The sequence below is a fragment of the Poecile atricapillus genome, chromosome Z (assembly GCF_030490865.1).
Source record: "Poecile atricapillus isolate bPoeAtr1 chromosome Z, bPoeAtr1.hap1, whole genome shotgun sequence".
NCBI classification, from domain to species: domain Eukaryota; kingdom Metazoa; phylum Chordata; class Aves; order Passeriformes; family Paridae; genus Poecile; species Poecile atricapillus.
In genome coordinates this window covers 51780105-51791129 of record NC_081289.1, presented here as the reverse complement: position 1 = coordinate 51791129, position 11025 = coordinate 51780105, and positions in this window count along the sequence as shown.

Genomic DNA, 11025 nt, shown 5'->3' with positions numbered 1-11025 from the left:
CTGTGCTAGTGGTTACTCTGGTAACATTTAAAAATACAACTTCTTAATGTCCAGCACGGTGTACTTCACCTCAGCTATGATGAGGAAAAGCTGACCATTGATGGGAAAATCACAGGTGTTGAGATACACCTACGTCAGTCATGGTTAGTGGTGTGAATGTAGCCAGCTTCAAGCCAAAGGATCTTGTTAGACTATGGAGTTCATCCACATCTGTCTTTCTTGCATGAGTATTTCTGCACAAGTGCTGCCAATGCACAGTAGAGCAAAACATGCCTATCTCTGTAGGATTTTTCAGGGCTGTTACTCTAGATACTTTAAGAGGATTGTCACATGAAAATGACAGAAAGTGAAATTGGACAAAATGTTGTTTAAACCAAATGTGGGTATTATAATGGCACAAAAAAAGTCAGTGAATAATGAAAACACGTAAATGAAAACAAGTAAAAAATAATTAATATATAGGTTGGACAACTTGGCTGGTTCAGGGCAGTTGAAGAAAGATTTAAAAATACCTGAAGCCATGGAGGATAAAGATAATGGACAGTAGTGTATTATGTCAGGAAGAAGATAAATGACAACCAAATCTAATGTTTAATAAGACCATTGCTAGATTTAGAGTAAAGTATAGAACAGAAAGTGTGCATCTAGGGGATATTTGGGTTTTGAACATTTTACATATATTATTTGGACTCAATAATAAAAGGTAATGGTCTGTAGCAGGGAACAGCATTAGCATTGTGCAGCTTTCTGTGTCATGCAACAGTACTTTATAACTTCCACCCACAAGTCTTAAGAGTAACTCCCTGAGGTCTGTGAAATGTTCCTGTTAATTTTTAACATACCTTGGGATTTGCTGTCTAGGGGATATTGCCATGGGTGTTGCTCTATTTAATATGTATCAGAAAGATAGTTCATAAAGGTAGGTCTTCTCAGATAAATGTGAACAGTTTTGTTATAAGTTAATATGTCTGTCTGTTGGATGTACCATGTTTACAGCAGATTTTTCTTGGAAGTTTGCTGAAACTAACATAATGAAGTGAACGATTCAGAGGAGGACAGTGTAGTCATCATAGAAACTGATGTGAAACTTCTTAATAGTACCCTTACAGGTACTTTACTGTGACCTTAGGACTTAATAATCATGCAGAAATAATGTCACTTCGTATTTTGTGACTAAAGTTATTTTGGGGTGTTTGTGTGTCTTCTCAGGAAGAATATGGAAATTTCAGAGGGATTTTAAAGGAGGACTAAAAATAATCCTGGAGATACAGAAAAAAATTCAGGATATGAGGCTTGAGGATGTCAAGACTGAGATATGATTTTGGATATAGCAATAATACATGAGTTAGTTTAGAATTTAAACACATCTTCAATGAAGTCATGTATCTCTGCTTGCTGTTTTAAATTGAATCCATCCAATTTCCAACCAGTAAATCTCATATATAAAGTTCATATTTTTTCATGTGTCAGTGTCTCTACACATTGATCAAAGGCTAATTTGCACTACAATCACATACAGAACATCAAAATATCCTGTAGCTAGCTCATGTCGTAGCAGCTGTCTAGTTCCACTATGTGAAGTTCACCATGGGCTAGCAGATCTGACTGATGAGCAGCATGTGGTTTAGTGTAGTGAGAGAAAAAAACCAATAAATTGTAAAAAGAACCCACCTCCCCACTCCCCAAACAACAGCTATTGAGTTTTACTTAATCTAATCAAATGTAGTAGAGCTACCAGTCAAGTACCTTGCTATTTTGCTGCACTGATTCTTTTTTTTCTGTATTGACTCTGTAGAGCCAGACCCATGGCCCTTGAGTAGCATTGGGAGGGACAGCACAGAGCTCCTTACTGCAAGGTCTCCCTTCAGGGCTACCAATAGGGCTTGAGAGAAGTGCAGTTTCTGTGCTGAAGCCATCCTGAAGATTGGCAGTGAGGTGATAGGGCACAGTGGTTAGCACAGCACACCTCTGTCCTTCTGCACTGGCCCTGAACATTGATATAAACAATGCAGGAAAAAACCCCAAAACATTTTAATTCTTCTTCATCAAGGCAGGTGATTGACGTTTTATCTATTGCATCTGCTGAAAGGACAGACTCATAAGAGGTGTATTTGGGGCCTATTTGTTTAACCTGGAGGATGTACTACATTTTGTTTCCTATGACGAGGACGGACTCTGGCCAAGCTCTGAGCCTGGCTCAGGTGGTGCTCCTGGCAGTAGGAGAGGAGGAGTGCCCAGAAAGGCGTGGCAGCCTGTGTCCCTGATGCCTGCTCCTTTCCATGGGAAGCATATTCTTGCATCCTGATAGGTGTTGGAATAAATGCTCATGTTCCTGTGAGTTGGTAGGGGACATACTACAGTTTCTGAGCATGTATGTACAAGTATGTAGCAGATTTAAGGCCTTGGGAATAGTCTACCAAATTATGTCTGTATGTTTGCGGACTTAGTATTTGCAAACCTCTCAGTTTGCTATTTGTACCTTAGAGATCCTTAGCAGCAAAAGCAAATAGGTTTGTTCTAGAGAAGTTGAATGATAAATCCTTACAATAGTGTTGGAAAGAAAGCTGTGACAGGAAGAAAAATATTAACAACTATAACTGTAGAGCAAGCCTGAGACTGAGCTTCCTTCTTAGATAGCACTTAGGATGTTTTAGAAGAAAGAATACCAGAGAGGATAGTTTAATGTAATTAAATTAATTCAGTGAGAATGGAATACAAAAAGGAGTGAAAAAATGTACCAGGGAAATTACTGAGGATAGAGTGGATATTAGTGAAATGGGGAATATCGTGGTCAAATGAATCATCTGTAAAAAGGTTTAACTTGAGTATTTAAAATTGGATTATTTGGAACTATTGTTGATACTTAGCTGATAAACACCTGAGTCTGAGCTCACGACTCTCAGCTTCCATCAACAGGGAGAAATGAGCACTCCAAATGTGAGATTCATCTGACCTAGTTAAGACACCTGTCTTAGGACAAGCTTATTGTCTATATGAGTTCAGGCCCAGCTGTCTAAATATTAGGTACCTGTATTATGACAGCCAAATCCCCTTTTATTGTTAGAACATCAAAAGCAAAGAAGGTGATGGGCCAGTGAAGAGGCACAAGGGCTAAGGGAAGAGCACAAGGGGCAGCTGAAGTTAAAAAGCTAAGGAAAGGAGAGAGGAATTTGTAGCTCAGCATTGCTCTGTGCTCCCTAGGGAAGCTGTACTCAAAGAGGTAAATCACATCTTTATGCACAAAGGATTTTGTACCAGGAGGGCTGTACTTCTGTACTGCCTTTACTGAAGCTCCTACTCAGACATCAGGAATGCCATATAGATAGCTATTGATAATATGGAGATAGAGCAGGATTAGGATTAACAAAGGAAGAGGACAGGCTGGGGATTAGGAAACAGACGAGAATCAAAGTGTAAGGGTTCTGCACCCCATAAAGGCTAAAGAAGACCCTTAAGATAACAGTGTGCCTTACAACATGTCCAAAACTTCTGCAACCTGAACCAGTCTTGCTCTCTTCTGGTGTACCTAATTGTTTGCCTTTGGTCTGTATTGGGATAGATTGAGAAAGCAGCAGGAGAAAGCAAAACTGAGGAGAGCAAAAGAGCTGGAGCACTGCTTGCTCCAGACATCAAATTGTTACAGGAATAGAACAGTAGCTCACAGGATTTGAGCTTGATTTTCAAATCAAATCACAGGATTTGATTCCTGATTTTGAAAAGCTCCATGAGAAAACATAAAAATTCCTTTCCTTCCCTCTCACCAAGCCTGGTTCTTGCTTATATTTTTAGTTATTCCTTTCTCAAAAAAAAAAAAAATAGAAAAAAAGAAAAAAAAAAAAGAAAAGGGAAGTGTACTGTTCTACTGGATTTATTTACTTTTGTTCTAAAGGAGACATTGTTTGACAATTTTATTTTTCAACAGGAAATGATAAATGTGCTGATTTGTTTAATGAAGTTGAGATTCACTGTAGGAGTCCAAATTCCTTTTTTGTTTTACTCTCTGTAAAACTGAATGTCTTATATAGATAAAATCTCAATAAAGATAAACCATTCAAGCAGATGTGAGAAAAGAGCTGGGAATTTCTGGGCTACTGTAGAGAAAAATGCCCCACAGAGTCAGTGGTACTTTATGCTGCTTAACAGTGGGGCCTTAGTTTTTGATCTTGTGCACATATTGGAAGAAACAGTAGAAAGGGAAGGTTGGACTTTGAAGTAAAAATGTAATTTTATTTTTGAATGTTTGGCCTCTGAATGATATGCAGCATAAGTACTTGAGCACACTTACTTCTGACTCCAATAAAAGTCCTGAATGCTAAATACTTGTAAAACAAGGACAATGTCTGAATGTTCATGTAGGAACATTGCTTCTGTTACCTGCTATTGAAACAGTTACCATGTTGTGTATTGATAAAATCACACTGATCTATTAAAACATGTTTGTTTTGTTTGTGGTGGACTTGGTTTTTTGTTTTGTTTTTTTTTTTTTGTTGTTGTTGTTGTTCTGCAATGTTCTGTTTAACCGAAGACTGGTTAAGACAGTGGTGCAGTTTGCCTATAGCAGTCAGGACTCATCTGTGGCTTTAGAGCCCAAGGTGTGCTTCCCTGGGAGATCTGTCATTTCTTAACACTGGAACACAGTGAAACCCCATTGGATATAAAAGATACTGGAGAATTTATCTTGCCATTTGACTTTAGCAAAAGTAGTCCTATATATGCTTGTAGTAATTGGATTGTTCTCAATTTTCTGTTGTCATAGAAATTTGAGACTACAAGAGAGCCAAGATTTTATCCACATGGATTCTGAAGTTGATGATAACTGTGGATCAGGTAAATTAAATGAGCAGGACCCAAGGAAGGTTACAGATAAATGGGCAGTGTGTCTGAAGCAATGCTGAGTTTTATATGACTATATTGTCCCAAGAGAGCATTCAACTTGTTTGACTTAAACCCCCTACATTTTATTATTTTTAGGCCACAATTTTACACTTAATTTGGTTTATAATGGTACAGAGGTCTGTTGCAAAGAGCAAGATTAATATCGGAAGTGTAAAAAAGTTACATATCCATTGAATTATTACTTTAATAAGTTCAAAACAAGCATTATTAATCAACAAATGGTTGTTTTGAAAACAGTTGTGACTAACTTCATAGCCTTCATATTGACAAACCCTTATTCAGTTGTTTAAAAGAAAGAATTTGTACCCCCCTCCCCCAAGTATGTCCACTGTTGATTTTCTCAATGGGAATGAGTTCTTGATTAGGTTAACAATTTTGTTTATTCCCGAGAAGTTTGTAAAAAGGGAAAATACTTTTTGTTATTGCAGTAAATTGTGTTCTAGGGATCATTCTCCTTCAACTGTCATGAAGAAAATTGACAAACATCTAATGAAAACCCAGAGAAAATACATGCCACCATAATGTCCTCAACAACACTCCAGGAAGTAATTTTTTGTTTAAGAGGAGCGAATCAGAAAAAATGTAACACAAAGGTAAAAGGTCTGATTTTACTAGTTTTATTTCTACAAGCTCAAGAAATACACAGAGGAATAAACCATTATACTTCGAAAAAATGCTGTCATTTTCCTCTTTGTGGCACTTTAGAAAGACTTTCGTATGGACTATCTGGGAATGGAAAACCATAGAACTGTAACTGTATTTTGGCAGTAATTAATAACTCACCAAAAAATTTTAATATCTATATAAACTATTTTGAACCAAAGAAAATGTTTTTGATCCTGAAAGGGAGCAAAGTTTTATTCCACACGTGCAGTTTTCCAATTTTTAGAGAATTGCATTTGTTACCTATCTGTGCCTGATTTAACTCCAGTTGTTGTGCTACAGTGATATTCCTGATTGATATGGTTCAGTATTAGGCGGAGAGAAAGCCTCGGGAACATTCTTTCTAAATGGTAAGCTCAGGCTTTTGCAATCTGTGGAAAGTTAATGCAAATACTGTGTTCCACTTCCTTCCTCACAGTAAAATTTTGAAGTTCTGGTTTTAGTCTCTTATGTCAGATCAGGATATGCAGCAAAAAAAGAAGTCTCATGTCTCTGTTGTGATGTGTAGGATGAAGTGATGAGGAGCTACAAATGGAAGTGGGATATCTAGATATGTAAAGTAACACCATCTAATGTGATGAAGAGGGTTCTCTAGTCTCCCTATTATTTGTTTTTTAAATTTTTGTGGCCTTCAAAAGTAATTTTTAGGGAAAGGGAGAAAGAAAAGCAGCAAGGTACCTTTATAGATGTTTCAGGTGCAACACAGGACAAGACAGAATTTTCTTGGAATTTAATGGTAGCAGAAGATGAGAGTTTGGTAACCTATGAAGGACCTAGAAGGAAAGATGGTGGAGAAGATAAGACACAGGTGGACCACTGCCTTCCTGTGTTGCTTGGTACCATGATGACAAGAAGAGCAGTTTCTAAACCTGGTTGAGCTTAATTGCAGTACTGCTATACCTGAGTCCAGTTTCCTCATATAACTTGTGTCATCATGCATTGTTTTCTGGCTGTTCCCTTGTGTAGTACATGATGGTTGGACCTGCATGTGCTAATTTCTGGTAGTTTTAGCTCTTCATTGCCACTTGTTTCTGGGATTGGCTTTGCATTACTTTTAGTCACAGTCTTTGCTCTGAGCCACATCAGACTGCTGATTCCACCATAGCTTGCTGCCTTGTCTGCTGGGAATTTTCCTGGGGGCAAGGGAAGAAAGAGAAGACCTAGGAAAGGATTGGGGAAATAGGAAGGTAGGGAGAAAAGAGAGGCAGATCTCATGTAATTTTTTTCCTTACAGCACATTGCCCTTCACAGTGTCCATGCAATATAGCCTGTCTCCTTGTGGAAGAGGAGTCAGGGAAGGATTTTTCAAAATTACCATTTCAAAATGGTCTGTTAACCCTGACTGAGCCACAAAAGTCTCTAAACCTGGGAAAATTGGGTTTTTGTTGTGTGTACAGTGGGCAGCCTGGTGATCACATGCTGCTGACCGGCCCAGCTCGTGGCAGAGGCTGATGACAGTGGTGAGGGCTTGATCTTGCCCGTGGTGCAAGGTGGAGGGAAATAGACTAAAATGGGCCAGGTCTATGTCATACCAAGGGTTTTGTATTTTAACATTTACAGGAATTTTTCATGGCCAACCAAAACAAAAGGGAAACCAAAACAAATAGTGAAGTGTTTTCAGTGAATGTCAATGGACTAATTCGCCTGATGTCAGGGAGAAGCTGATGAATAAAGCTGCAGAGTCTGAAGGATGTGTGCTTGACTTCTGTGTATGCCGCACACATCTGTGCGTCCAATGTCAACTGAGATGTGCCTGACACTATATTTTATGGATTAAAGATTCTTGATACCAGGCTATAAGAACAAAAATCCCCAGTGAAATATGAGTCCTTAGGGTAGAAAGGAATCTGAGGCAATTGGCATAGATTGTAGTCTTTCTTTTCCTGTTGCAGGTTATACAGTCTTAATTTTAGGGTCTCTTTTGTAGGCAATCTATATTAAAAGCTGACAATGAATGTACTTTAATCTAGTGTAGAGGGCCAAGTATGATGCTAGATATAGTGGGAGGGCTTTGGAAAAGGGAGCCAAATCTGTATTCTGTTTACCTGGAAGGGAGCCCTGGATGTAGGTACAGACTGAGGAATGAGATGCTGAAAAGCAGAGCCACAGAAAAGGACCTGGGGGTCCTGGTTGATGGCCAGTTGAATGTGAGCCAGCAGTGCCCTGGCAGCCATGAGGGCCAGCCCTGTCCTGGGGTGCATCAGGCACAGCATGGCCAGCCAGGCAAGGGAGGAGATTGCCCAGCCCTACTCTGCACTCCTGAAACCTCACCCTGAATATTCTGGGCAGTTTTGGGTGCCACAGTATCAGAAAGATATAAAGCTATGAGAGAGTGTCCAAAGGAGGGGAGCAAGGATGGTGAAGGGCCTTGAGGGGAAGCCATATGAGGAGTGGCTGAGGGCACTTGGTCTGTTCAGCCTGGAAGAGACTGAGGGGAGACCTCACTGCAGTTACAGCTTCCTCATGAGGGGAAGAGGAAGGGCAGGCACTGATCCCTCCTCTCTTGTGACCAGTGACAAGACCTGAGGAAACAGCATGAAGCTGAGTCAGGGGAGGTTGAGGCTGTATATTAAGAAAAGATTTTTCACCCAGAAGGTGGTCGGGCACTGGAACAGGCTCCCCAGGGAAGTGGCCACAGCACCAAGCCTGACAGAGTTCAAGAAGCAATTGGACATTGCTCTCAGGGATTGGTGTGATTCTTGGGGCTGTCCTGTGCAGGGACAGGAGTTTGACTTTGATGATCCTTGTGGGTCCCTTCCAACTCAGCATATTCTGTCATTCTAATAAAAAGCTTTGAAACATAAGCAGAAATTTTTTATCTATTTTAGTGCATGTTATAAAGATGATCACTTGGGTTGGAAAAGACCTTAAAGGTCTTACTTGCACCCTCCCCCTGCTGCTTTTCCTGCCCCTGCAGAGTTCAGTGATACTTTCCACTAAAGCAAGTTGCTCAAAGCACCATCCAGCCTGGCCTTCAGCACTTGTAGAGATGGGGCATCTACAGCTACTCTGGGTAACCCATTCCATTGTCTCACCACCCTCACAGTAAATAATTTCTTGCTGATATCTAATCTAAACCTATCCTCCTTCAGTTTAAGGACATCCTCCCTTTTCCTGTTGCTCCATACCCTCGTAAGAAGTCCCCCTCCAGCTTTCTTGTAGGTCCATTGAGATACTGGAAGGATGCTGTAAGCCCTCCTTGGAGTCTTCTCCAGGCTGAACAACTCCTCTCAGCCTAGATAACGTCTAAAAATAAGAGAAGTGTTTCAGTGTAGTTGTTTTGAAACAAAATTATTTAGAACCTGAGAATTAATGTCAATGTAGAACTCTATTTCAGTTAACTCAGAGTCATTAAGTGAATTTCTACTAAGCAGATTTAACTGTGAGGTTTCATTAATAATACAAATGTAAATATGACGTAAGACTGCCTTTGCCTGGAAGTTATATACCCCCCACTGGTAAGCCTCGGGACCTCATAAGCATATAGAGTGTGGCATTAATTTACCAGTCCTTTTTCGTAAGCATTAGGAAATAGTGAAATAAAGAATTATGTGATTCCGTGTGACGCTCTGACCACAGCAATGCACTAGATGGCACTGTTGGTTTTAGTTTTACTGCTGCCTCTCCTCGGGAACTTCTCTTAATTAGCTCCTTTTGAAAACAAACATGCTGTTTCAACAGAGGGTCAGTGTACATTGTTCTGGGCTGCTGCTTTTATATTTATAGTCATGTAATCAATATGTTGGAAGGGTAATTAATTTTTAACTTCAAGCCAATTGTAGATCAAATGCCACTAGAGTTACTGGGTGGAGACAGTTTAATTTCCTTTGAAGCAATGATACTGATTAGCTGTAAAGGGTTTGCAGAGTTGCTAGAGATCCAGAAGACCTTTTGCTTTGAAATACTGGTGTTGACTTTAAAGTAACACTATTACTGTGACACAGATTAATGAGTTGTGGCATAATTCTCATAAAGTTCCACTCATGTACTTGCTATATTTTGTCCTGTCAATTCCTATTTCAAAGCAGCTTTATTTGCTTTGACTATTCCGTTCCAATCAAAGGAATGGTACAAAGTAAGCATTAAGTTGATCAAACTGACTTTCTGTTTTTTATCCCTGTTCTCTCATTATCTGTCTTTGGGGTCTCTAGAGGCCTCATGGCTAAGGATGAGATGTGACCATCTGTACTACAGCGTATAGGAAGGATGGCATGAGAAGCTTGGGTATTTTTTGGAATCTCTCCAACCCATGCTTGTCACCAGATATGATGGTGTCCTGGCCTCCTATCCCTTTCTCCTATTGTCTAGGGGAGCTCTGTCTGTCTCTCAGGTTCCTTACTTGGAGATACTTGCTAGCTTTCAGTGCTCCTGCAGTGCTTTCAGCCCATCCCCTTGATGCATCCTTGTCCTCTGAGTTAACCTTCCTTGATCATATTTTCATCTGTTCACTCTTTCATCTTCTTCTTCGTCTCTGTTCTTTGACATTCAAGCAAACTGGAATCTCAGTGCTCTGCTCTCTATCCCCATCTTACAACTTTAACACCTTCCTTCTCCCTTTTGTAATCAATAAATGAGCCATTTTCATGGATAGGCTATTGATCACTTCTCTGACTGTTTGGATTCTTTCTGATCTTGTGTCTTTGCTTTCCATTGCATAAAAATGTCACTACAGGCTCTGACTATCCACTCTTGGGCAATTCTCAGAGCCTCTCTGCTGTCCTCATCTTTGTTGATCTCTTGGCTGACTTTTGATACTTTGATCATTTAATTGGATTTCATGCTGAGTAAAACCATGGGCACTGGTTTAATCTTAAATTAAACTTTTGTTTAGTCTAACATTAAGAAAATAAGGTCAATTTCAAAACAAAAAATATTTCCGTTTCTCTTAAAAAAGCCAGACTCTTGTATTTTTATGTTTAAACTATTAATTTAATTCAGTCTGGCCTAAGCAAATATTTCTGTCCTTTCAAGTCATACTTTTGAGTAAATCTTATCAATTAATGGAACTATGTTACTGAGCTGTGCTGCAAATGTCTCTGATTTCTGCTGGAACCAAGAATAGCCGTCAGATAGATAGACACAGCCATCAGATGTTAAACTTGTCAGAATTTTAACCTTTTCAGGAAGACAAAACATCATAATTAGGAAAATGATCAGCAGAGGCTGAGGTCCACACCGTTATATTTTCTGTCAGAAATTAATATTGTGACTAATAAAGGCAGGACTGCAGTTACTACAGCAGACTGTTCTGTAGACTATAGCCTACAGTTGTTTGTAAGATATTAGATTAAGATCATGAAATTTATTCTAGTTTTGAGACAAACTAGTGATGGATAAATTCAGCATACAAGAAGACTGAAAACTCAATTATCATAACCACAAGAACTGAAAAGAAAAATCTGTGCTGTCTCCCTGTCTGCCGGTTCTACAGGCTCCATTTTTCCAGTGATCTTAGTCACAGCACTT